This window comes from Adiantum capillus-veneris, chromosome 7, assembly GCF_014529385.1.
Source record: "Adiantum capillus-veneris isolate H3 chromosome 7, ASM1452938v2, whole genome shotgun sequence".
NCBI classification, from domain to species: domain Eukaryota; kingdom Viridiplantae; phylum Streptophyta; class Polypodiopsida; order Polypodiales; family Pteridaceae; genus Adiantum; species Adiantum capillus-veneris.
This window is the reverse complement of record NC_140937.1, coordinates 28,649,143-28,675,865: the sequence shown is the minus strand read 5'-3', so window position 1 is coordinate 28,675,865 and position 26,723 is coordinate 28,649,143.

The window sequence follows — 26,723 nt, the reverse complement described above, 5'->3', positions numbered from 1 at the left end:
AGAGAGAGAGAGAGAGAGAGAGAGAGATTTTTCTATTAGTGCTTCAAATTTTTGGGGGAGGGATTGCAACAAAAGAGAAATGAAATGATGTAATAGCGTCCTCAAGAGACCAAAATGACCTACGAAACCAAACCGTTACAAACTAGTGAAACTGATACCATGTCATCGTACAAAAAAATATAAATGAAACTAGAAGTGCTACTGACTAGAAGAGAGAGAGAGAGAGGGAGAGAGAGAGATAGCTGCATAGGAGAGAGGAAGACAGAGAGCAAGCAAGACACATGCTAATATCTTAAATTTTTGAAGTTGGTTTCCATAGGAGAGAAATGAAATGATATAGTAATGTCTTCATGCAAAATTCCCTTTAGGATATGTTGAAAGAGGATATGTTTAAAAATAATGAGCATTTTATGCATTGTTATTGAATTGAATTGTTGTAGGGGAGCTCAGGAGAGATGGCATGAGAGAGAGGGTGAGCCGAGTGAATGACCTATACGGATTCGACTTTGCCATCATCATCATCTCACATGACGTACCTTGGGAGGAATTGAGGAGAGCCAGCATGAGAGAGAGAGGGTGAGCCAAGTGAATGACCTATATGGATTCAACTTTCCCGTTGTAACCATCTGACCGGAGGTACCTTGACCCTACAACATTGAAGAAGACTAGACAATACAACATCCCATCGAGCGCCCCCCCCCCCCTCTTCCCCGTCTATAGTTGGGAAGGACAATGGAGTTGCAGGATGCACAGCGTAGCAACTACATCACCTTTGACAGGAGCTAAGTAAATCCTATGTAGAGGAATACTCACCCAAGAATTCCCCCATCTTAACATATTCACCCCAATCCCGTCTCTCAATAGAGACTTGCATCTACCTTTATCCCTACTACATTGTCTACTGCCTCCATGGGGATCCTGGGTAATTTTCCCTCTGGACATGCTCGTTTCTCTTCTCAACTGATGTCCTATGTTGCTATGGTTGGAATGGAAGTTGGGTAGTAGTTCTTTTAGTAGCCCATCCAATTACACTATTGTGTCACTCTATGCTTCTAACTCCATGATAGATTGAGGTGATTACATGAGATTTTCATATGGTAGAATCTATGTCTTATAAATGGAACCAGCTAGGTCAGATTGTAAATAGGGTTGAGAAAACCAAATGAGCAATTTATTAGATAAGTTGAACCTGATGGACATCTCTTTAGGCAAGGCTTGATAGACTTTATATGAGTTCTAACACGTTGCAAGATTATTGGCAAGTCAACTGCAACAAGAAGAACTCCCTTTTTGGCTTTCTATAAGAAACCCTTAGTGTTGGGTTGGGTTGGGTTGGGTTGGGTTAGGGGGTCTTTCATAGTTTTCATGCATGATGGAAACTTACCTTTCATTTCACATCTGTCTTTAAACAATAGAATGCTAAATTGAAATTTCACCTTACATAATTTTAGTAAATTTTTCTAACATACACACACATATATGTTTTTTTGCATTCTATTGTTTTAGAATGCTAAAGTGAAGTTTCACCTTGCATCATTCTAATAAATTTTACACACACATATATTAATTAGTTCTTTTTATTTCACCTTTCATTTCACAATTGGCTTACATTTTTTGCATTTTATAGCTTGATCCCAATTAGTGTTAACATTCAAGAAAGTCTCTTTTATCAAGCGGCTGTTGATCGAGATTCCTCCTCACAAAGGAAAAAACCGAAAATATTAGCAAAAATTTTGAGATTTGCAAAATGTTTGGACGACTTTCTCACATATTTTATCCATTTTTCTTTCGTTTACCATGGTTTGCAACTAGCTAGTCTCAATTTTCAATCGGCTCAAGACTAAGTGGATGCAATCCTTTCCCAAACATTGATACAGTTTAAACAATTTAATCACTTTCTTATTGTTTTTGAAAGCTGTCGTGACCCTTTCACTTGTTATTTTAGAACATTCTCCTATCGTGTTGAATTGCAAAAAGAGGAATGTATGTATAAATCTGGATGGCCTCACCTATACGAATCCTTGTTTTCTATCAGAGTTGTTAAAAAGAAAGTGAAGGATGCTTTTGATCAAGCATTTTTTGTTCATGCCTCTACTTTTAAAGCATTGGATCAAGATGCGAAAAATACTCAGAAGATTTTGACCGAGTATAAGAGGAAAGCTAGAGAGATAAGAACTAGAAAAAGAGTGATGATCAAGGAAAAAATTGGTGATCTTGAAGCCAATATATACCCCGATAGTCCTCCCACTTCCCTCCTAGTGGAACTTAAAGCTAAATTAAGGCAAGAAGAGCTCTTAAATGCTAAGGTATCTATCATATGGACTAGGGAATACTGGGTTGGAAAGATAGACAAGGATGACCAAAGTATGTTCAGCCTATTAAAGAAGAAGAAAACAAGGGAATTTAATCCCTTCTTGAAAAGTAAAGGTGGGATTATTGTCTCCACCCACAAACATAATTGATAAATACCCATTCCTAGGAGTCTATCCAAAAATTACACAATTTACACTTTCATACAATTTCAATATACATCAGTTGTGGAAACATTTGCATAGGGGAGGAGTTCTTAGTGCCTGACATAGCATGGAGTTTAGGCCTAGACTACATCTAGAGGTACCTAGTGAGTGACTAGTACTACCCCTGAATGTTTGATATGAATGAAAGCATACTCAAGAAAATGACCAAGTGGAGGGTGAATATATGTGTACACCACATTGAGAGAGAGAGAGAGAGAGAGAGAGAAGAGTAGGGGGAAAAATAGAGTATAGAGAGATACAAGAGAATGACAAATAGAAATCTTTAAATGCCCCATCTAAATGAAATAGTCAACCATGAAATAGCTAGGTCACATCTAAAGAAGGGAGTTTCCAAATGTGTGTACACCCACCTGTAGATAGTGCTAGTGAAGACTCTGATTTTTGGACATCCCCAGAATAGGTGCGTGAGGGTTTCATTCAGGTGCTTGCATCTGACATAGGTGCCTTCGCCTAAACCTCTTGCTTTTGCGTTATCTCTGGTTTTTATCAACCAAAAAGAAATTTTCAAAGGAACACTTTGGCTCTCTCTTCGCATTTGGCCTTCCATATGTCTCCAATTACTCGGCTCCATTTGCTTGCAGCCCACTTTCTGGACCAGATCCTATTGAGGTGTTTGATCCAATCCTCCAAGTAGCAAATATTTTCATAGATTTTGTTAGTCTTTTGTGAACGAAAAAGACTTTCTTCAAGACACTTCCAAGCTTTCCAATCCAGCGGTGTGGAGGAAGGGTTTTGTTTGAGACCTTTTCAAGTAATCTTCTAATGAGGACCACCTCTTGAAGACATATTATTGCATTTCTTAATATGCTCCAAGGATTGCCAATCCCCTTTTTGATATCCCAAAGAGAATCCAAGATGTCAAAGCCCTTCTTGTTGAGATTCTTGGGTGTTTCAATCCAACTGTTATTAAGGCCTAAGCCTTCCACTATGGGTCCCCAAGGAGACCAGTGTCTAGCTGTTCCTTTCCGACCAGTACGTGGTTTCTTCTTTCCACATGAGAGTAACTGTAGCTTTCACTACAAGAGGTTGTGCGCACTTGTGACGTTTTTAACGATGGAAATACATTGGGTTTTTATACTCCCTAGTGTCTCTAAGACTGTCGCTAATAGCATCACTACGAGAACGTCACTATCTGCGTTGCTATATGCGACACAGATAGCGATGGTTGCAAGCTTCCTATAGTGACGCTCATAGTGACGTTGCAGAGCCTTATATAGCCATGCTTATAGTGACGCTCGAGAGTACAACTATTTGGGTGTTAGGGCATTGAATGCCCTGCCACCCATCAAGCATATTGAATGTTTCAATAATAGAGTAAACCTAAATGAATCCAAGATAAGCCCAGATTCACCTTTTAAAGAAAGTGCAAGGTATAGACCCAAAGTAGTCACCCACAAGACAATATAACCATTGACTTCACCATGCATAGTATTATTTGCAGAATAAAGATACAAAACTGACAAAAGTAAATTGATAAAAGTAAATCAATAACAATTGTACACATCATAGGCAGAATGACTTGATTGTTAAGATTTGCAAATATAATAGTTACAACACCATTCTCATTATTGAGAAAATACATGGTTTTCCAATAGTTACAAAAAGACGTATACACGTCATCTTATTATACATGCTATGACAAAAGGAAACTAATGCTATCTGGCTATGGCTAGACTGACATCGTCGAATCAGTCTCATCGCGTCCAAGCGGCGTGTCTGTCGAATTCTGCAGAAAAAAACAATAAGACATTTTGTAAGTATAAACATATAATTTACAAAACAATCTATTTTCTTAGCGTATCATTAAAGTACAACATATGTAAAAGAGTAAACTGAAATACTAACAATGTTACTGCGAGAACTCAGAATGTCCATCAGGGCGCTTAGGCCCTTTTTGCTTGCATACTCGCACTCGTACGTGTGGGGTCACGTCCTGTCATTGACCACTGTTCAAAACATACAAAGAGTCAATTGTGTTAGAATTTAAAAGTACAAATAGATGTAACTACCAAACCTAAAGAGCAATGCAAAAACACTTCCAAAAGCGGCCTCAAATGATGCCCACCTGCCGCTCCCCAAGTGGTGCGAGATCCCTGCCTCTACTCACGATTTGGATGCCTCCTTTTGTTGCTTCCGCTGTCTGGATTCTCGCGTGCTGCTTGCTTTGCATTCTTCCAATCTTCTTTGGCCAGCCAATATGATCTTCTCCATTCATACTTTACTATTTTTTGTACTTCAGAACGCTTGTGCTTGCTGTATTCGCACATTCGAACCTTCATCACGTCTTCATTGAAGCTCTCATCCCGACTTGACACGGTGTTAGGATTTTTTTGGAGCAAGTGATTGCACATGTACATATGCATGCATGGTGCATCAACTAAAGAATTGCCCATTTTCCAGAGCCAGGTGGTTACGTGGGGTCCACATGTGTATAGGTAGGACAGCATGTACATAGTGCATCGATTTTCACTATCACCAGTACTAGTGTGTTTTTTCTATAATAATGGGGAGTTGGTAGTGCGTAAAACTTCTCAATGAATCTATCCGTGGGCCGATGACATGAGGTAAGCAGGTGCGTTAGATGGCATCTAGTGGCGTCAGGAGGTCGAATGGGGTCAATACTTGCTTGTGGATAAGTACGGACACAACGTGGGTGTTTTCTTGTGATAATTATGCACAAAGGTCATCATGAGGACTATATTTGGGGGCCACTTAACTTGGTTGTGGGATGCATTATTGGAAAATGTTGAGTGTCAGGTGTGCGGATGGATGTAGTACGGTGACAACTATGCACTGTGAGGCCACTTTTTGGCCCTGTTCGGGGTCCGTTTGAGGTCAACTAAAAGTCCAAAGGTGCCCAAGTAATAAAGCTAAGTGTGGGAACTAAAAAACCTGAGAGAAAGCTAAGAAAAACATGGAGAGAAGAGAAGGAACAGTCGCAACTGAGTTTTTGTTGTTTTTGGAGTCTGTTTTGGCCATAAACTGCTCATCCGAGGTCGGATTTGAGCACTTTTACAATGTAGACTGGGGTTTTGGGCTGTTCCGAATGCGATGGCACTATTCATTTTTCCAAATTCTTGACTAGTTTTTTGCTATTTTGGCTATGTAAGTTCCTCCTATGAGCGAAGCCTCTGCTCCAATTTGTGATTGTATCTGACATATTTTACCCATATTGTGTGAGCTATTTGCCCCATTGGTGTTGGCCCAAGTTCAATTGTATCTAAACATATAAAATTCTCCTCTTTTAAGTTGAGTTTTTTGGGTGTGTGTGTGTGTCTCTGTGTCTGAAGTGGACAAATCGATAGTCTCTCTCCTCTCACTCCATCGATGTGTTCCTTGTCTCTGCCAGGTGGGTTGTGTAAGCCGAGTGGTGCCCCATAGTGTGTGTGTGTGTGTGTATCATCCCAAGGGTGTGCATCGGATCATTATAGAGATGTTGTGTGTGTTTCCATGCCGTTCACATTCTTTTGGCGCCCCCACGAAGGATCTTCTTTGAGTACCTTCAACTTTGGGATTACATGTTGAAGATTACAGGTTACAGGATATAGGGGCAGGTATAGGTACAAGTGATTCACATAGGTACAGGTAGCTGGAGTAGAGTGATACACTGATAGTGGAAGTCACTTGTAGTTGTTGTGGGTATGCATCAATTGGAGCCTGTTTGAGTGCATTGTCTTGTATTGTACGTTACTTGTGGATACTGCTATTGTACGCCTTTGTGAAGCCATACTTGGTTTTATTTGGAAGTCCCAGCCATTTTTGAGACTTGGTCTGGAAGATAGTCATTTCTGAGACTTGACTATATGAGATTTGCATAAGCTTGCATGAGAGGGTCGATAGCTTGAGGTTCTATTGAGCTGGGGGATTCTCAAATGTGAGATCCTTTCAGTGATACACGTGGCTAGAGCACCCTTTTCATGACCTCACCATAGGCTATGTACTAGTGATTCCTACTTGATTCTCGAGTTTTGTTGTTGGCAGGTTATGCATACATATACAGTCTATATTTTGGGTTCTTACTGCTCTACTTCTGGGGAAACTCTGCCAAAAATTTTCCAAGTTGTGATGGCTGGTTTTTTGGTCTTTTGAGACATTTATGTTGTTATGCTGCTGAAATTTTGGCAAAATCAGAGGATAAGTTAGATGTGCCTTCTTGGGAGCTGCATGGTTGGCTTTAATGGATGATCAAAATAGACCTCAATTCACTCCTTTTCATTTAACACAAAGAATCCATATAAATGTTCATGTGTCTAGGAAGATTTTTTTCCAGCAGCGCATAGTCTTTATGTTTGGGCCACAAAGATTAAGAGAGATACTGGAATGCCCTTTGCCTGTTGTAATTCCGATGATTAACTATGAAAACGCATTTGATGTGTGTGTGTCCTTATCTGAAGACAATCTCCATTGAAGTTTATAGGGATTGATTTACTCAAACGTTTTGGGTTCTTGCACGTGTGTTCGAAGGGGTTCTCAAAGCATCATAACTTGGGTAGACATGGCTTTCTCTTATATGGACTTTCATGGAAGAAGTGATGAAGATATAGAAGACATTTTGGAAAAGATGGAGGTTGCTTGCATTAGCAACAGATTCATGACCCGGAACAGATGTTACGTCTTCTACAGATTTGTTTGAAGAATGATGCACGAGTTTGGTCCAAATCATTTGAAGAGGCGTTGCGTGTGGCTGATCCACTGGTAAGATTGAGTTGGGACAATCTAAGGAATATATTGGAAGTGGAGTTTGTGAAGATAGAAGATCCTTACAAAGTGTGGCAACAAGTACAGGGTTTAGTGCAAAGGGAAGGTGAGCCAGTAGATGCATACATACGTAAGTTTTCATTGGCATGGGAGAGGATGTGCAAGGCCTTAGTACCACAAGTACCCCCATCTGACATGATGAAGAAGGACAGGTTCTTGGATGGTCTTTGGGAGAATATATGTTGGAGAGTGGAGCTAAAGAGGCCTAGAACATATGAAGATGCATTGGAGGTGGCAAGGAACAAAGAGTGGAAGCTGAGAAAAATGAGCTAGCTAGGGGTGGAGTCTTCGCCCAGGAGGTCTGAGTTTCAGCCTATGGACTCTTTACAAGGTAGCATGCGAGGGGTTCATTATGAACCAATGGTTTCTGTTACTCCTCAAGTTATGCCAGTAGTGGTCACTACAACAGTGCAAGATGATGGGCTAAGGCAAGACATGAGGCAAGTGGTAGATTTAATGAAGAATCTCAACCTAAACATGTTAGGTAATGTGGGAAATAATCGAGGTCAAGGGAGGTTTGCAAATCAGCCAGGAGGTGAAGAAAGGCCCAGGAATGGTGTTGAACAAAGCAATATAGGTTCTGGAGGTAGACACCTATGTGTTATAATTGTGGAGAGTTGGGCCACATCAGCCCACAATGTGATAAGCCACCAAAGATGGGGGGAGACATGTATCCATTGCCAAGACAGGTGCTAACTAGGTCAAATGATTATGGCATTGAAATTAAGGGAGAAGAAGGAACCAATGGATTAACCCAAGAGGAAAAGGGAAAGACAAAAGTGATAAGTGTAGTCACCTTGGAGAAGGCATCAAAGCTACAGGATACATTAGTGATGCCTATTGGTAAGAGAACCACAAAGGACAAGGAAGGAAGAAGTGCCCCAGGTCCTAGTAAGAAGAAGGGAAAGAGCCATGAAGGCGAGGATTTTAATGCCAAGAGGAAAAGGAGAGCTCGTCGCAAGTTTCATGTTTCAGATTTTCCACTAGGGGATGGGCAATTAAGCTATGACTTGAAGGATGATCTGACATGCAGGAAGGCAGATGTTACTTTTGGGCAGCTTATAGAGATGGTGCCTAAGCTAAAGCAACAGTGGAAGAGGATGGTTAACCCAATGGAGAAAGAGCTAGAGAGAAGTTCAATAAAGGTGTTGGCAATGGATGAGCTACCAGACATTTCCCCAATCGTAGATGTATGGCACAAAAGAAAAAATATGGGACAAGGTTATGTGGATGGTGGAGCCCAAATATGTGTCATAACACACTCATGCATTGAGAAGATGGGTCTAACAGTAACTGGGGTGTGAGGCTTTCCGATCAAATTGGCAAACCATCAAAAAGTAAAATGTTTGGGTGTTGTAAAGAGCTTAGAAGTGGAGGCATATGACACAAAGGTAGTGGTTGATTTTCATGTGATGCCAGCAGGGTTGGGAGCATATCCTATTATACTGACCATGGTTACGTGCAGTGGGAGCTGTTCAAGATTGGCAACGTGGTACTATCAGCCTCTATGGAAAGATAGGTGCCAAGAAGCTATATAATATGGACACAAGGAAACAATTGGAGGAGCTTTATGAAGATGAGGATGAGTCTAGTAATGAAGACTATTCCACAATGTCTGACGAGGATAGTGATAGTAATACCAGCAGTGATGAGGATGTTGATGTTGCATTTCTTTTGATGGACAAAGAAATCCAGGAGTCTAGTTTAGTCACATTTGCAAATGAGGTTGAAGATGAAAGTGAAGGGCCTTATGACGTGATTGAAGTGCTGATTCAAACCAAGGTTGAATTGTCAAAGAATAAAGAGTTGATGACACAAGGGTGAAAGCATGTTAACGTGTCATGCTTTTTCATGTCCCGGACAATGCTAACTAGCACAAATTTGACATATGCTAACTAGTACAATAACATGAGATACATCTCCAAGATCTATGACATATGATATATCAATAGAAATCACTTGAAACAAGGAATACAAATGTACAACCTCTGACAAATTTTGATATTATTTGTAAAAAAATTACCGGACGCCCAACTTTTCGAAGATGTGCTAACTTGAAACTGCTAACTAGCACAAAAGGCGCGACAGGTTAACATGCTTTCACCCACAAATGATCAGTGGAGACCTCTCAGCTATGGAGAAGGAGATATATTTGCACATGATGGCTAGTTTTCTTGATTTGTTCATTACTTCATATGAAGAGATTAGAGGGTTCAAGGGCGAAGAGATGCATATAGAGCTGAAAGAAGGTGCTAAGCCAATGCGGCAAAGGCTAAGAAGGATGGGTCAAGAGCAGATGGAAGCCTTGCGAGAAGAGGTGGACAAGTTATTGAAGGCATGGTTCATAGTCCCAGTGGAGACCACAGAATGGGTGAGTCCAGTAGTAGTCAGCCCAAAGAATGATGGAAAGTGGAGGATTTGTGTAGATTTTAAACCCTTAAATACAACCACTAGGAAGAACCCATACCCTCTTCCATTCATTGATCAGATCTTGGATTCAGTGGTAGATTATGAGAGGTACAGTGTGTGTGATGGATTTTCAGGCTATTTTCAATTGAAGTTTTCTCTTAAAGACCGAACAAAGACAACTTTCATTACGCCATGGGACTGCTATTGCTACACGGTGTTTCCATTTGGGTTGTCAAATGGACCATCTTTCTATCAAGAGAGATAAAATTGGGTATTGGAACCATTCATTGGTAATTGTGTTAAAGCTTTTATGGACGACTTTTGTGTCTATATTAGTAGGGTTGAACACCATGAGAAGCTGCATATGGTATTGGCTTGATACAATGAATGTGGAGGACAACTAAATCCAAAGAAATGTCATCTAGCATAGCCAAGGGTGAAGTTATTGGACCATATGGTGTCAAAAAATGGCTTTGAGGCTCATCCAGACAAGGTTAAGTCTATTATTCTTCTTCCATCACCTACGAGTACAAAGCAATTGGCAACTTTTATACACAAAGTGAAGTACATGGCGCGGTTTATTTCATTGTCTTCAGCGCTCCTTTATCCACTACAACAAGTGGCAAAGTATGACCCATTGCAAGGGGATGACAAGTGTGAAGAAGTGTTTCAAGAGGTGAAAGAGGTGTTAGGGAGGTTGTCATCCATGCAGCCTCCTGATTGGGAGCAAGCATTTTATGTAAATCCATCAGTATGGGATGATGCCATTGGAGCCATGGTATTGCAAAAGGGGTAAGGGCAGCCCATTATATTAGGCCAGTGTATTGTGCAAGCCGAGTGAAGATGGTATCAAAGAGAAAATTCTCGGAATTAGAGCTGGTGATGGCCAGTGTAATATTTGCTTGTCGACAATTTTGTCATTACTTGCTACCACGGCCTTTTGTTTTCTTGACAAGATACGCCTTTTTGCCACAGTTAATTAATGGCACTAACATGTCAAATGTGGTCAAGAAATGGGTAATTGAGCTGCAAGAGTTTGAGTTCTCTTTTCTAGTGGAAGACAGTACCAGGGCTACCCTAGCTGATTTGCTGACTTACAAGGAGAATCCCCTCCTTGTTAAGGAAGAGGTGGTGAGAAAGGTAGTTGAAGAAGTGCCACAAATCAGCAATGCACATATGTTGTTCTTTGATGGCTCATACAGAAAGATCCATGATGCAGCTTCAGGGGGTATAGCACTTTATGATCTAGAGGGGAAGCTAGTATGCAAGAGAGGGTTCAAGTTGGATGCGCATAGTAACAATGAGGCTGAATATGCTACTCTGGAAGCCAGATTACACATTTTTTTGAACCATGGGATTAGAAGGTTGAGCATAAAAGGTGATGCCATGTTAGTTGTGAAGCAAGTGTTGGGTGTGTGGAAGAGCAAGAACACCTCATTGAAGGAAATGTGTCTCAGAATTAAAGGCATGTTAAAAAGGTTTGAAGCATGGAGCATCAAACACATTGAACGTGCTCTAAATGGAGAGGCACATGAAGCAGCTCAAAGCATGATTAGGGAGCTATTTGTGTTGAGGAACAATTTACCTCTTTATCATGGCCGGGAGAGTTTGGCTCAAGAAGAGAAGTTTTTGCTAACAGGAATCATTCCGAAGGACATTCAGAAGTCTAAGAATTATGGTTTTGTGTGTAGAGCATCCAAGTACAAACTGATTGGTGATGTCTTGTACATGAAAGGGGCTGATCTCGTGTTGAGACATGTACCTTGGCGGGAGGAGCTTTATAGAGTGTTGGAAGAGAATCATGAAGGTGCATGTGGCGGACATTTTGCTCTAAATATCACCTTGCATAAGATCTTGCAAGAGGGGTATGTATGGCCTAGTTTGCACAAGGATGTTCACCATTGGTGTAGGTCTTGCAATAGATGTCAAACATTTGGGAAGAGGGTGTTGAAGCCAGAGCTATGAAAAACCATTATGGAATTTGATGTGTTTGAAAAGTGGGGGATTGATGCAATAGGCCCGTTACCTATCACAAGCAGGGGCAAAAGCTATATTTTGACTGCAGTGGACTATCTCTCTAGATAGGTAGAGGCTATAGCAGTAAAACAAATCACTGCAAAGGATGTGGCAAAATTTGTGTATGATGAAATATGTTGCAAGTTTGGGGTGCCATTGGAGCTACTTTCAGATAAGGGGCAAGGATTTAGAGCTAAACTGCTAAACTTTTTATGCGCGAAGATGAAGATTAGGCACCAGCATACCAATCCTAATTATCCCAATGTAATGGCTTAAATGAAAGATTAATGGTGAGTTGGTACAAATTCTTTCAAAAGTGATAGAGCACCAAGGAAAGAATTGGGATTTGGAATTGCCTAGTGCATTATGGGCTTACCATACTTCAGTGAAGACAGGTACAGGGTTTACTCCATTTCATTTGGTATATGGAAAGGAAGCACTATTGCCTGTGGAGGTAGAGTTGCCTACAATAAAGGTTCTAGAGAAGCTGCTTGGGCCGCCTAGTGATGCATTCAAAGAGAGGCTCTTACAGTTACAAGAGGTTCAGCTGGATAGGATGAGTGCATTGGAACATTATGGACAAATGCAGGTTAAGGCTTTGGCAAAGATAAGTGAAAAGGTCAAAAGTAAGGGTATCAAGAAGCATGACTTGGTTTTACGTTACAACAGTAAGCTGGACAACACCTTCCAAAAGAAGTTTCAAATTAAGTGGGAAGGCCCTTTCATGGTAGTGGAGTGTTTTCCGAATGGTACATATCGGCTAATTTGGATGGGATTTTACATAAGTCAAGGGTAAATGGATTGCATCTTAAATTATATCATGACAGGTTAATGATCGTGGAGAAGATGACCTGTCTACAGAACAAGTAATGTATGTGAGGGATGAGGAGACCTATGATGCGGCGAGTCTCATATCTCCTTTTGCTGCTGCTGATCATGAATGATCTAGCAGGCTAGGGGATGGGAAAAATATGTTAGGAGTTTTTTGGAGAAAGTAATTGCACATATGTACATACGCATGCATGGTGCATCAAATAAACAATTGCCCATTTTTCAGAGCAAGGTGGTTACATGGGGCCCACATGTGTACAGGTAGGACAGCATGTACATAGTGCATCGATTTTCACTATCACCAGTACCAATGTGTTTTTTCTATAGTAATGGGGAGTTGGTAGCGCATAAAAATTCTCGAGGAATCTATCCACGGGACGACAACATGAGATAAGAAGGTGCGGAAGATGGCATCTAGTGGCATCAAGAGGTCGAATGGGGTCAATACTTGCACTAAGTACGGACACAACGTAGGTGTTTTCTTGTGTTAATTATGTAAAAATTTCATCATGAGGACTATATTTCAGGGCCACTTCACGTGGTTGCGGGATGCATTATTGGATAACGTTGAGTGTCATAATGGGGTTTTGGGCCCTTTTGGACGCGATGGCGATGTCCATTTTGCCAAATTCCTCACTATTTTTCTTATGTTTTGGCTGTGTAAGTTCCTTGTATGAGCAAAGCCTCAGCTCCAATTTGTCATTGTCTCTGATATATTTTACCCATATTGTGTGAGCTATTTGCCCCATTGGTGTTGGACGAAGCTCAATTGTATCTAAACATAAAAAATTCTCCTCTTTTGAGCTGATTTTTTTGGGTGTGTGTGTGTCTCTGTGTGTGGAGTGGGCAAATGGATAGTCTCTCTCCTCTCACTCCATCGGTGTGTTCCCTGTCTCGGCCAGGTGGGTTGTGTAAGCCGAGTGGTGTCCCATAGTGTGTGTGTGTGTGTATCATCCCAAGGGTGTGTGTCGGGTCATTATAGAGGCGTTGTGTGTGTTTTCATCCTGATCACAACGGGAAACTCGTTGGTGCAACCAAAGTTGGTCCGATCTAGGAAATGGTCCATGCCAGGGAGAGGTAGCAAGCAAGTGCAGTGCAGAAGGCTAGGGCAGGTGCCAAGATCCTGGGCAGCCAAAGGGTAGCAAAAGTGTATGTCCGAAGCGGCTTTTTAGGCCAAGGAATCTCTAAGTGAGATCAACTAGGCTGACAGATGAAGGTGTCTAAAATGCCAAATCACTGGTTGGAAATGTAGAGTTTAGCGTGCTCTAGAAGACGGTCCAGACGGCTCGTCAAATGTAGCCCCGGTGTGCAAGATACTGAAGCTCAAAGGTAGAGTGTGTACCAAATCTCCGACGGATAGGGCACCTTGGGACAGATAGCCCATGCAAGTTTCAGTGGATGGATGTGTAGAGCTCAAGTTGTGGAGCATGTTTGTCTTCTCCGATTGCGAATCGGAGCTCTGGTTAGCAAGATATGAGTTGTTGAAGATTTTTCGTGGGCCGGGTCTGAGCCATTGGAGGATGCACCATCTGGTTTTTTTTTGCCTCACCAGGGTTCTCGATGATAGTGTGCATCATGCGGGGATATCACAAGTCGGCGGCATGTGAATCTGAGGTCGAGGTGCGGAGTAATGATCGATCAGATTGACAGTAGATAATAGAAGGGCAACTGCAGATTATTTTTTTTCATTTTGAAGGCCTTGATTCCAGGGTGCCGAGGGATCAAGATGCAGAGACGGCAAGTGTAGGCGGGGCCTAGAATGTGAAGTTTCAGTGAGTCTTTACTACTTGGAAATGGGGTCCGGGAGCAATAAAGGGGAGCCTTGAGAAGAAAGCCAAAAGGAGGGTTTTGTAAATGTTTTTTTGGAGGGATTTTATGGAATTGAAGACCCTGGAGCTGAGGGTAGTTAAACCCACATGCGGGGTGCGGGCATGGTGACAGAGGGTATAAGAGCCAGAGAGAGCCTCCATAAGAGATATCAAAGAGAGGAGAGGGAGCTCTCCCTCTCGTTGGCAATGGCGGACCCCCTCAGGGGCGCTGCTCTGGTCGTTCGTGGCAGCGCAGGGTGGAGTAGATGGCGATTTTGGCCGGGCGAGCCTGCGAGGTGAGTTGATGGCCGACGGTGCACCCGCGTGGGTAGCCGGTGCTGATTCAGTAGCTATAGAGTGATGACATGGTAGGCAGTCGTTCCCGCGGCCTTAGGGTCCCAACATTTTAGAAGAAGGGTCCATTTGAGGTCAACTAAAACGCCAAAGGTGCCCAAGTAATAAAGCTAAGTGTGGGAACTGAAAAACCTGAGAAAAGGCTAGAAAAAAAATGGAGAGAATAGGAGGAACAGCCGCAACTGAGTTTTTGCTGTTTTTGGAGCCTATTTTGGCCATGAAGTGCTCGTCCGAGGTCGAATTTGAGCACTTTGACATTGTAAAATGAAGTTTTGGGCCCTTGTGGACGCGATGGCGATGTCCATTTTGCCAAATTCCTCACTATTTTTCTTATTTTTTGGTTGTGTAAGTTCCTTGTATGAGCAAAGCCTCAGCTCCAATTTGTCATTGTCTCTGATATATTTTACCCATATTGTGTGAGCTATTTGCCCCATTGGTGTTGGACGAAGCTCAATTGTATCTAAACATAAAAAATTCTCCTCTTTTGAGCTGATTTTTTTGGGTGTGTGTGTGTCTCTGTGTGTGGAGTGGGCAAATGGATAGTCTCTCTCCTCTCACTCCATCGGTGTGTTCCCTGTCTCTGCCAGGTGGGTTGTGTAAGCCGAGTAGTGTCCCATAGTGTGTGTGTGTGTATCATCCCAAGGGTGTGTGTCGGGTCATTATAGAGGCGTTATGTGTGTTTTCATCCTGCTCACAACGGGAAACTCGTTGGTGCAACCAAAGTTGGTCCGATCTAGGAAATGGTCCATGCCAGGGAGAGGTAGCAAGCAAGTGCAGTGGAGAAGGCTAGGGCAGGTGCCAAGATCCTGGGCAGCCAAAGGGTAGCAAAAGTGTATGTCCGAAGCGGCTTTTTAGGCCAAGGAATCTCTAAGTGGGATCAACTAGGATGACAGATGAAGGTGTCTAAAATGCCAAATCACTGGTTGGAAATGTAGAGTTTAGTGTGCTCTAGAAGACGGTCCAGACGGCTCGTCAAACGGAGCCCCGGTGTGCAAGATACTGAAGCTCAAAGGTAGAGTGTGTACCAGATCTCCGACGGATAGGGCACCTTGGGACAGATAGCCCATGCAAGTTTCAGTGGATGGATGTGTAGAGCTCAAGTTGTGGAGCATGTTGGTCTTCTCCGATTGCGAATCGGAGCTCTGGTTAGCAAGATATGAGTTGTTGAAGATTTTTCGGGGTCCGGGTCTGAGCCTGACCCCATTGGAGGATGCACCATCTGGTTTTTTTTTGCCTCACCAGGGTTCTCGATGATAGTGTGCATCATGCGGGGATATCACAAGTCGGCGGCATGTGAATCTGAGGTCGGGGTGCGGAGTAATGATCGATCAGATTGACAGTAGATAATAGAAGGGCAACTGCAGATTATTTTTTTTCATTTTGAAGGCCTTGATTCCAGGGTGCCGAGGGATCAAGATGCAGAGACGGCAAGTGTAGGCGGGGCCTGGAATGTGGAGTTTCAGTGAGTCTTTACTACTTGGAAATGGGGTCCGGGAGCAATAAAGGGGAGCTTTGAGAAGAAAGCCAAAAGGAGGGTTTTGTAAATGTTTTTTTGGAGGGATTTTATGGAATTGAAGGCCCTGGAGCTGAGGGGCGCCACATGGCGGCAGTTAAACCCACATGCGGGGTGCGGGCATGGCGACAGAGGGTATAAGAGCCAGAGAGAGCCTCCATAAGAGATATCAAAGAGAGGAGAGGGAGCTCTCCCTCTCGTTGGCAATGGCGGATCCCCTCAGGGGCGTTGCTCTGGTCGTTCGTGGCAGCGCAGGGTGGAGTAGATGGCGATTTTGGCCGGGCTAGCCTGCGAGGGGAGTTGATGGCCGACGGTGCACCCGCGTGGGTAGCCGGTGCTGATTCAGTAGCTATAGAGTGATGACATGGTAGGTAGTCGTTCCCGCGGCCTTAGGGTCCCAACATTTTAGAAGAGACCCCCCCCCCCCCCCCCCCCAATAGCGACCTCACTATTGCTAGCAAAAGGGGAGGGTCCCGCAACAGAGGTGTGAGCCGACAGGAGCGATCAAAGGTGAACCAAGGAGGGTATCCCGTGGACAGTGAGCATAGAGAGAGAGAGAGAGAGAGAGAGAGAGAGAGAGAGAGAGAGAGAGAGAGAGAGAGAGAGAGAGAGAGAGAGAGAGAGAGAGAGAGAGAGAGAGAGAGAGAGAGAGAGAGAGGGGGGGGGGGGGGGGGGGGGGGGGGGGGGGGGGACCCGAAGGGTGCCATATCGGCCGAACAAGGGCAAGCCAAGAGCAAGGACAAAAAGCAAAGAAGAGAGACCAGCACCCAAAGGCCGGGACCAAAATGAGGAAAGAGAAAAAGAAGAGAGAAGTGGCAGGAGAAGTCGGACGGAAAAGGTCAAAGTTAGGCCAATGGTGCAGTGCAAGATAACCCACCCAAAGGGGTTAAAATGAAGGAGAAAAAATAAAATAAAAAGAAGCCTAGGGGGAAATAGCGATGTCGCTATTGCACCCCCCCAAGTACAAAGAGAGAAAAATTTGAGCAGATGAAGCAAGGTGGTACCCCCTTCCCAAAGATACCAAATTAAGTTTCCAGATGGACCAATAAGAGAAAAATTTCCAAATTGAAGAACCCCCACTATAAAGATCAAATTTTCATCAAATTAGGGGCTTTTTTCGGGCCTTTTTGTGTCGTTTGAAGCCTGCAAAGTGGAGCTCTCTGACAGAGGAGTGTGCCTGTCAAAGCCCTTTGTATTTTCTCGTGAAAATGGCCATGGTGATAGCAGTGTAAGCCTGTGTGCAATCGAGCCACTGTTGCCCGGCTTTGTTGTTGTTTCCCCTTCCCTCCTCTTTCTCCTGCTCTGGTGTTTTCCCTCGGTGCCCGTAGTGTGGAAGTGTGTTCCCCCCCAGACCGACGGTGTTGTGTGTGAGAGAGTGAGATTGAGCGGCTGTGAGTGTGTGTAAGGGTGGAGACAGATCATGGTAGTAGGTGTGTGTTGTGTGGTGGATTTTTGGAGTGTGTGAGTAGTGGAAATTGGACAGATGGTGGTCTGCTAGTGTGAGTTGTGTTTTTGAAGTTGTTTTTCGAGACGATAGGGGTGATGTGGATACCCTGAGCTATAGAGAGACCCTTGTGTTTGTGCCAGGTGTGTTCCCCCATTCTCCCTCTCCATCGTCATGTAGCATGCTGATGACTCTGTCTTTCAATTCACATGGCACTTCGCTATGTAGTGTCTAAACACCTGAGAGCAAAGACCGCGCATGCTCGAGATCACCTTATTGCTTTTGTTATCCAAGATGATGCCTCCGCTGATGTGAATTGAGTACGGCAAGCCCTCTCCCCTATGACACGTGAACCTGGGTTTCTTGGTGGGGGTCTCTAGCGGCTTTGGATGGGGGTACGGATGTCAGGTGTCTCCACTGGAGTCTGGGCCCCAAAGCAAGGAGTGTCGACTGGGGTGACTCCCGGAGGAGTAGCTAGTGGTGTGTAGCCAGGAACGGCCGATATCTACGCAAAACCTGGCATAGATGGCAATGCCCTCGCTGGTCTGGGGGCGAGCAAAGAAGGGGAAGGTATGGAGCCTTGTCGAACACGAGGCGGCGTCGAGGCATCTGCGGTAGCATCCCCATAGCACCCACCGCCACCACCCCTAGAGCGTCGGTACCTAGATAAGTGTGAAGATTGTCTCGTGGACATGGAAGCTTCGGAGCACGTTGAATGCTCCAAAATAGAGGGAGATGTTGTAGGAGTGGAACGACGTGAGGGTGCTCCAAAGCGATGATGCTCCTCGTATCACCTCCTCTACTGGGGTGACAAAGAAGAAAGAAACTCATCATCATCCATACTTGCATTAAACACACAATTATTTAATCTTAATATTGAATGGAGAAGAAAACATGGACAAGTTATAATCTATACTATAGATAATAGGGAGAGGGATTCTTGTGTAGAGAGGTAGAGAGAGAGAGAGAGAGAGAGGACTCATAAAGGGGGACGGATTGCTGTGTCGAGAGATTCCTGTGAAGTTCTTGTGAATTTTTCTCCCGTGTGCATTCTATGTATCTTGTAAAAGGATGAAACTTGTAGTGCGATGGAGACTGAGTCTGCAATCGTGAAAGAGGCGATCCATCCCTGCTCATAGATGTAGCATCTATGAGTAGAGACGGATCACCTCCTTCACGATTTCAACCTCAATCTCCATTGCACTGAGAGCGCAGTGCTACGGCGGTGTATTAGACTTTCATGACACATCAAGGAGTGTCCCTGCTTGTGAGAAAATACTTGGAGCATACCTGGAGTGGAAGCAATGACAATTAAACACAATTTAAATTTCTCAAGTATGGCATATAGACAGGAATGGACAAAAAGGCACGTTAATACAATATATATTGCAAAACGGAGAAAAATTGTTCAAATACAATGTTTATGGCTTTAAGAGTTCTCTCTCTCATTCTCGCATAGCTCAACATAACTCCTTATGTCTATATAGAGCTCTCCGTTTAGGCAGATGTCCTCCGTTTTATTTTGTAGATCCTCTGCATACACCCCAAAGAGAGTAGAAGCTTGATGCTCGTCTGGCACCACCTCAGCGGCTTCTGAGTGAGCATCTTCTCCGATCTCCTCCATTGATGCCACTATGATTGGTACATGGTAGCCCTCATAAGTCCGTGCACTACGAGGGGCTACCTCTATGATGTACCACCGGTTTGATGTAGACTTTGTAGGATGAAATATAACCTGCTAGAGCCACATAACTTACATGGGAGCTTCCAAGAAAATAACTTATAAAATTGGAAGTTAACTATTTACATACTTACTTGTTCACAAATGCTCGGGTAGCACGAAAGTGTCTCTTAGGTCGGTCCATTTTTTAGTTGAATCCACCTCAAGAAAACCAGACTCTCCTCTGCACACAGTAGCGTTGCGACCCTCCATGTTTATTTTGAACCATTTCACATCGAACAAGTCGACAAAAAATCCTCTATAATCGATCCTCAAACTCTCTTGTAACGTGACAAAGTAAGTGAGTTCCGCCACCACAGGATTTGCATCAGAGGACCCTCGTCGACTAGACTGTTCAAATTTTTCCATGATTCCACAATATTGAGTAGAAGCTTTTTGTTGATTCGTCCACCTTAAATGTCAACCTTTTCACCATGCTACTGTGTATGACTTATACTACAACCAACAAAGATTATGAGTGGTCGTTCAAACATCTTAAAAGACGCTAGTCGTACATTGAAAACTTACCTTGGTTGCGTTGTCGAGGGATATGTTCGCTACGTGAGCCGGGCACGCACCGGGCCTCTGACTGTGTGAGGTGCGAGAGACTAGATGCCAAACACAAAGAAAAAGACTTTGAAAACACCTTAAATGCTTAAAATTTGACAACTGGAATGTTTTAAGCTACTAATGATTAGCCGAAGTGAAATTCGATTACAAATGTTTGCCGTTAATAGCACTGATAGTGTTAGGAGAGTTTAATGCTCCCAAATTAGATCACAATTGTAAATTTCTCACTTATGCCTGCCATTAGAGCCATTTGAAGCTGATCAGGACGTACATATCTGGTGAAATTTCCTGCTTGATGCCCTTGTATCTCCCAAATACGGTAGAGCAATGTTTTCCTCTCTCCTGGTTACCTTACTACCCCCTTATCTTGCTACTTAACCTCAGACTCTCTGAATGCTTGCCGATTACAACGTCTCAGCTTGCCTCCCTTTGTTTGCCAAGCTCCGACATCTAATCTTGCCGATTTTCCCTCGCCTTATCTTTCCCTTGCTGAGATCTTCTTACTCTTGAGTGAGAGAGTTCCTAGCTTTTCCAATTCCATTGTGAGCTTGAAGCCGAGCCTCATTCCCTTTTGCCTCCTCTTGATTATGGCCGAGAGAGGGAGAGAACGCCGTGCTCTTGCTCCTTCGAGTCTTGGCTTCCTCTTATGGCTCAATGTCTTGAGAAAGAGAGAGCGAGAGATGCTTCCTCGCCTTGGTTCTCTTCACCTCCCGGTTGCTTCCCCTCACCTCCTCTTGCCTTCGAGCTTCCCTCACCTCCTCGCCTTCGTTCCCTTGCTGCACTCGTTGATTCGTGTGCCCTTGCTACTTATGGCAGAGAGAGGGAGAGGAAACTCCTTGCTTGGATTGGAGATTGAGAGAGAGAGAGAGAGAGAGAGAGAGAGAGATCTTCTCCAAACTCGAAAGAGAGAAAGCACTCCGTATCAAAGCTCGAGAGAGAGAGCCCCTTGTGTTGCTCGAGAGAGAGAGAAATCCATTCTTGTCTTGCTCGTTGCCTTCACAATTCCCCCTTTGTTGGCTTCCAATACTTCATGCAAAAGGCATCCCCCCTATTAATAGATTGCCCCTCCCTTAGCAATGACGGCACCTTCGTTGCTAGGAGGCATAAGAAACCCCCTTATGACATGGCAGTCGGTCTGGATGGAGCAGTGCAAAATTTGGCCCTGTAGGTGCCGAAACGGCGTGCCTTTGTCTGCTCTTCACTTTCCTTCTCTATGCCGACATCATCTGACGCTCGACCCGGCCAGTGGGAGTTCCTCTTCTCATACGCAGTTCACTGCACGCTGCCCTACTCGCCATCTCCTTTTTCTCCTCCTTTCTTTCACATTCCAATGATTTAATTGAGTGGCCATTGTCCATGCCCCTTAATTGGGCGGCCAGTTTTATTTGGCGGCCATTTTTTGGTTATGGCCCTTGGGCGCCATTTGAAGAGCAACATTTTGCATACCTACCGTCCGAGGCTTGCCAAGCTTCTCCATTGGGCGGCCATAATCATTGTAAGGGCATAACATTTGGCACAAATGCCGACCAATGCAATGCATAGCATAACATCATTATTTTCAACATCCCCTAGCTAGTAATATTACCATGAATTTTTGTGCATGTAAATGGCCTCAAACAGTGCCACTAGCCTGCTAGATACAAGTATGAGTGATTGCATTGAAGTAAGGCCTTCCCATCACATCCGATAAAAGTGTCAAATTTTTATTCCTGCTAGCCGGGCATTGCCAATCACGACCACTACCGGTAAAACGCTACATGAAATGGCATCCCAAACATGAGACTCATCAAGCTATTGTTGCTCCCACATTCCAAAACCTGGACGATAGACAAAAACTCCCGGTTGAGACACCGACCGAGCCAACCGGAACAGTATGGAACCGGCCCATGGTGGATCTTTTACGGCCAATATCTTGGCAACCATAACTCCTATCACTGATCTGAAAAGACCGACGTGCTCCACAAAGTGAGCACTTCAGGCCTGTGCATTCATTTCATTTTTGTCACCTCAGTTGCAGTTGCCCAATCCGGTATCCGGTACGGATCTACAATTGACTCAAACTTCAAATTGTCATAACTTCTTCACCGTAGCTCCAATCCACAAGCCGTAAAGACAGGCCGGTAGAGCACTTCAAGCACTGCAATTCTAGACCATAATCTCACATCTATGCTCACTTCAATTATACTTAGTTTTGGCATCATTGAGGCATTAGTTGGCCCTTTTAAGAACCTTGTCGAGCTCAAGTATGCCTTACTCTATTTTCACATAGAATGGCCGTCGAGTCCTTTACCTCAAGTTCTGGTAGCAGAACCAACTCAAAAGATGTGAAGATACTTCATCAATTGTCCAAAGAAGTTAGTTATAAGCCAGTCATGTAATCTTATTGAATGCATAACCAAACACTCTTTTGACTTAGCATAATCTAGAAAACAAAACCTTGTATCATGCAGCCTGCTACATCAGGCATCTGGTATCCTCTGCATCTTCAACTTTCACTTTAGTAACCCCCAGGATCAAATGGGGTAATAAGGAATTTCCCACACATTGGGGCATCATAATATCCACATGAGCATACATTGCCTGTATCAATCAACATTAAGCATTTCTCGTACAAATATGCTACCCTTGGTTCAAATAGCACGCAATTACTATGCATACTGATCAATATCCATCCATATTGAATCTGCTTATGAATCTCCTGGATCAAACACCATCGAGATCACATAGCATTGATGGGCTCCACAATATACTAGAGCTTCACCTGAAGCATAATGCAACACCCACATACTGTAAATTGTTGGCAACTTAAGCTCGTTACCAGAAAGCATTAAAGAAATCTGACTCCCTTTTACTGGCAGCCAAGACATCACTGACATAAGCATCAATAGGAATAGCATCCAAATCTAGCTACATTTGGCACATTGTCCAAGGAAATGAAAAACCATGTGCACCTTTTGCAGTATCAAGGATGATTTAGCATCATCACCCCATCTAGCTTCATAGCCATCACAAAAAACCTTGGTAGTCTCTCGACATGTATCATCAGACGAATTTTCACCTGTTGGGATTTCAGCTTGATCATGAAAAACAGCTTCATCTTGTAGATCTTCATCCATAATATCCTCGAGAAAATCACCCTTAGAAGTCTCAACATTAATAAAAACTGTAGGAGTTATCTCCTCATGCATTCCATCTACAACATAGATGTAAAACCCTGTTCACAATCAGCATGATCTAGGCAGTCTTCATAGTCATCCATGCCATCCTCTGATTCCTCATCTGCACTTAACAATACATTATAGAATTGTAAAGGCTCATCTGGCACCCACTCTGAAGAGGTATATGCATCAAAAATCTCTTCTATACTGCCATAAATATCTCCTTCAGATCTAGACAAGAAATTATTGATTATGGCATCTTCTTCCATGATAGCATCATTTGCAAAAATATGGTTAGCAGCGATCATAGGTTCATTGACATCCTGAGGCTCATCCTGTACTGGGTCCACAATCTTGGTCACTTCATCAGCTACTTTGTATATAATAGCTTTGTTTATGCAATCATCTGCAGCAAACATGTTATCCTGCTCGCCTATAGTGCTAATAGTTTTAGAAACATCATGTAGATGCTCATCTTCTTGATGAACTCCTCCAGAATAACCCATGTCAAGGTCAACAGCTTGTAAAACACTTGTTGTACAGTCTATGTCTTTACTGGAACCATTATTAGAGGTAGCATCCATGCAAGCAATCTTTGAAAAAAATTCATATAAATTTGTTCCAACATTAATATCATTGTTTACCTTTTCTTCGTCACTCAAATTAAGCTCCTCTAAAACTGAATCCGCTACTTCTAGCTTAGCATTTTCTGTTACCATATACATGTGGTAGTGATGTGTGTGAACACACTAGGACCGCCGGGGCATTTTTTCCCTCTTTAGGAGGTTTTTTCCCCCGTGCATTGTATATACGCCCATCACTCTAGGGCTATCTATCTTTCCATTGCACACTAAGTAACACACTCTCTATTGTGTGCCTTGAGCTTCCTTCGTCTTCTCCAAGCTGTGTGTGTTTCTCTGCAACCCTAATTCCAACAATTGGTATCAGAGCAGGTCACGTCCTCCCGGGCTTAGTCGCCAGCTGCTCCAGCACACGCCTGCTCACTTTCTCCGATTTCAGTGAGCTTTGGCAAGCGTTCGCAGGTCGACAAATATTTTGGGCAAGCTCGAAGAGCTTGGTCTGCTCAGAATTCTGATTTGGGCTCATTTCGGCCTCCGTTTCCACTACAGGCAGTACTGCACAGGCTATTTCGTCATTTTGTGCAGATTTTCTGTCAGTGCCGTTTTCTGCATAACAGGTGCCTTATAGTCTTCTACGGTTTGTGCTATATAGCACAAGTTGTTCCCGCTCCATTTCTCCTATTTTCGGGCAGTTTTCACATCAGGTGCAGCATTTACCATGGCTGACAACAACAACACAGATGTGTTCAAGATGTTTGCTGCTGAGGACAGGCTGGATGGGGACAACTACCCTGTGTGGGCTTATATGATGCAACATGTTCTTGTGTCAAAAGGTGTCTGGAACATTGTGCAGGGCATTGATGTACGTCCTGGTTCTGAAGATGTAGGCGATGTTGAGGATGTTGCAGGTCTTGCTGCAAGGATTGCAGCTGTTAGAGTTGTTTTGCCTACGGCAGAACAAGCTCGTTGGGATGTTAAGGATGCGCAGGCTCATGCATTGATTGCGTTGTCTGTGAAGCGCACCATTATTCCTCACATTCGTTCAGCAAAATATGCAAAACAGGCTTGGGATATTCTAGCAGGTCTTTATGCAAGCCGCAATGAGGCTAAAATTGCTTTGCTGCGTAAAGAGCTAGAGTCGAAGATTATGCATGAGGAAGATGATATGGACACTTTCCTTGCTAGTGTCAAGGATATCAATGAGCAACTCATTTCTGTAGGTGAAGTCATTTTGGACAGTTCCCTTGTGCAGACTGTTCTTGATGCCTTACCAGATTCCTACCAGACTTTTGCTAGTACTTGGAGACTGATGACCCAAGGAAATCCTGAAGTTGTCAAGTTTGATGCATTATGCACATTGCTGTTGCAAGAGTCACTTTCTAGAAAAAACAGGACTAGGCAGCGTGCAGTTGAACAGGCTTTTATTGCTTCTCAAAGAAAGGGTGGTAACAGTAATGCAGCCACTTCTTATGGTTCTGCTGCGAGTGGCAAAAATTCTATTCCTAATGCTTCTGCTGGCAGCACTTCGTCTGGCAATTCTGGTGATAAGGGCAAAAAGAAGATGCGTTGCCATTATTGTAAAGCCAATGATCACTTGATCAAGTCGTGTCCTAAGTTGAAGGCCAAAGAGGCTAAGAAGAAAGAGGGTGGTTCCACTGCAAATACTGGTTCCACTACAAATGCAGCCATTGTTGAGTCTTCTGTGAAAGGAGATTGTGATGCTGATGTTGATGCAGAATGGGCTTTTAGCGCAGAGTGCACCTACAATCCTGTTGTCCATGATGCATGCTTGTCAGTTGCTGCAGATTCACATGTGTGGTATTTCGACAGTGGTGCTACAAAGCACATTACCTCACATCGTGAATTGTTTACCTCTCTCGAGGCTGTCCCTCATGGGAATTCAGTCACTTGTGCCAACAACGCCTCTTATCCAGTTCAGGGAGTTGGAAAGATTGTGCTCACTGCTGCTAATGGCAGTTCCTTCACACTTGTTGATGCACTTTATGTACCTGGGATCAAGAAGAATCTCTTGTCTGTATCTGCACTTGCTAGACTTGGACTTGTAGTCAAATTTGTGGATGACAGATGTACAGTTCATGATCTCAGTTTTGGTGATGAAATTGTTGCATCTGGGCTTTTGTGCCGTGGGCTGTATAAGCTCACTTTGTATGACAAGTGTGGACAAAATTTTGCAAATGCTGTTGCAGATTCAAGGGCTATTTCAGATGCAAAACTTTGGCATGCACGTTTTGGTCATCTGAATTTTGCCAGTTTGCTGCGTTTGCAGAAATCTGATATGGTTGCTTCTTTGCCGCCTCTTGAAGCACCTATCAAACATGTTTGTGAAGGCTGTATTCTGGGTAAAATGCAGCGTTCTAAGTTTCCAAAGGATGGTTCAGTTAGGGCCACATGCAGGTTGCAGCTTGTGCATAGTGATGTTTGTGGGCCCATGCAAACTCCGTCCTTGGGCAATTACCTGTACTTCGTGACTTTCATTGATGATTACTCAAGGCATGCATGGGTATTTCCGCTTAAAGCGAAGTCCGAAGTTTATGTGCTTCAAACAATTTTTGGCTATGGCTGAAAATGTCTCAAAATGTACTATGGGCACCCTCCGTTCCGATCGAGGGGGGGAGTATATGTCTCATGAATTTAATGCATTTCTGGCTAGTCGTGGGACAAAACACCAATGTACAGTGCCTTATACACCTCAACAAAATGGTGTTGCTGAGAGGAAAAACAGGTCACTAACGGAAATGGCACGATGTATGGTCAAAAGTCAAGCTTTGCCGCATTCTTTTTGGCTTGAGGCCATCATGTGTGCCACTTATGTACTTAACAGGTGTCCTACGAAAGCTTTGCAGTCTATTACTCCATATGAAGCATGACATGATAGAAAACCTTCTATTGAGCACATGCGTGTTTTTGGCTGTTTGGCATATGCTTTGGTGCCACAAGTGCAGCGCAGAAAATTGGATGATAAGGCTGTCAAATGTATTTTTGTTGGTGATAGTGCTGAAAGCA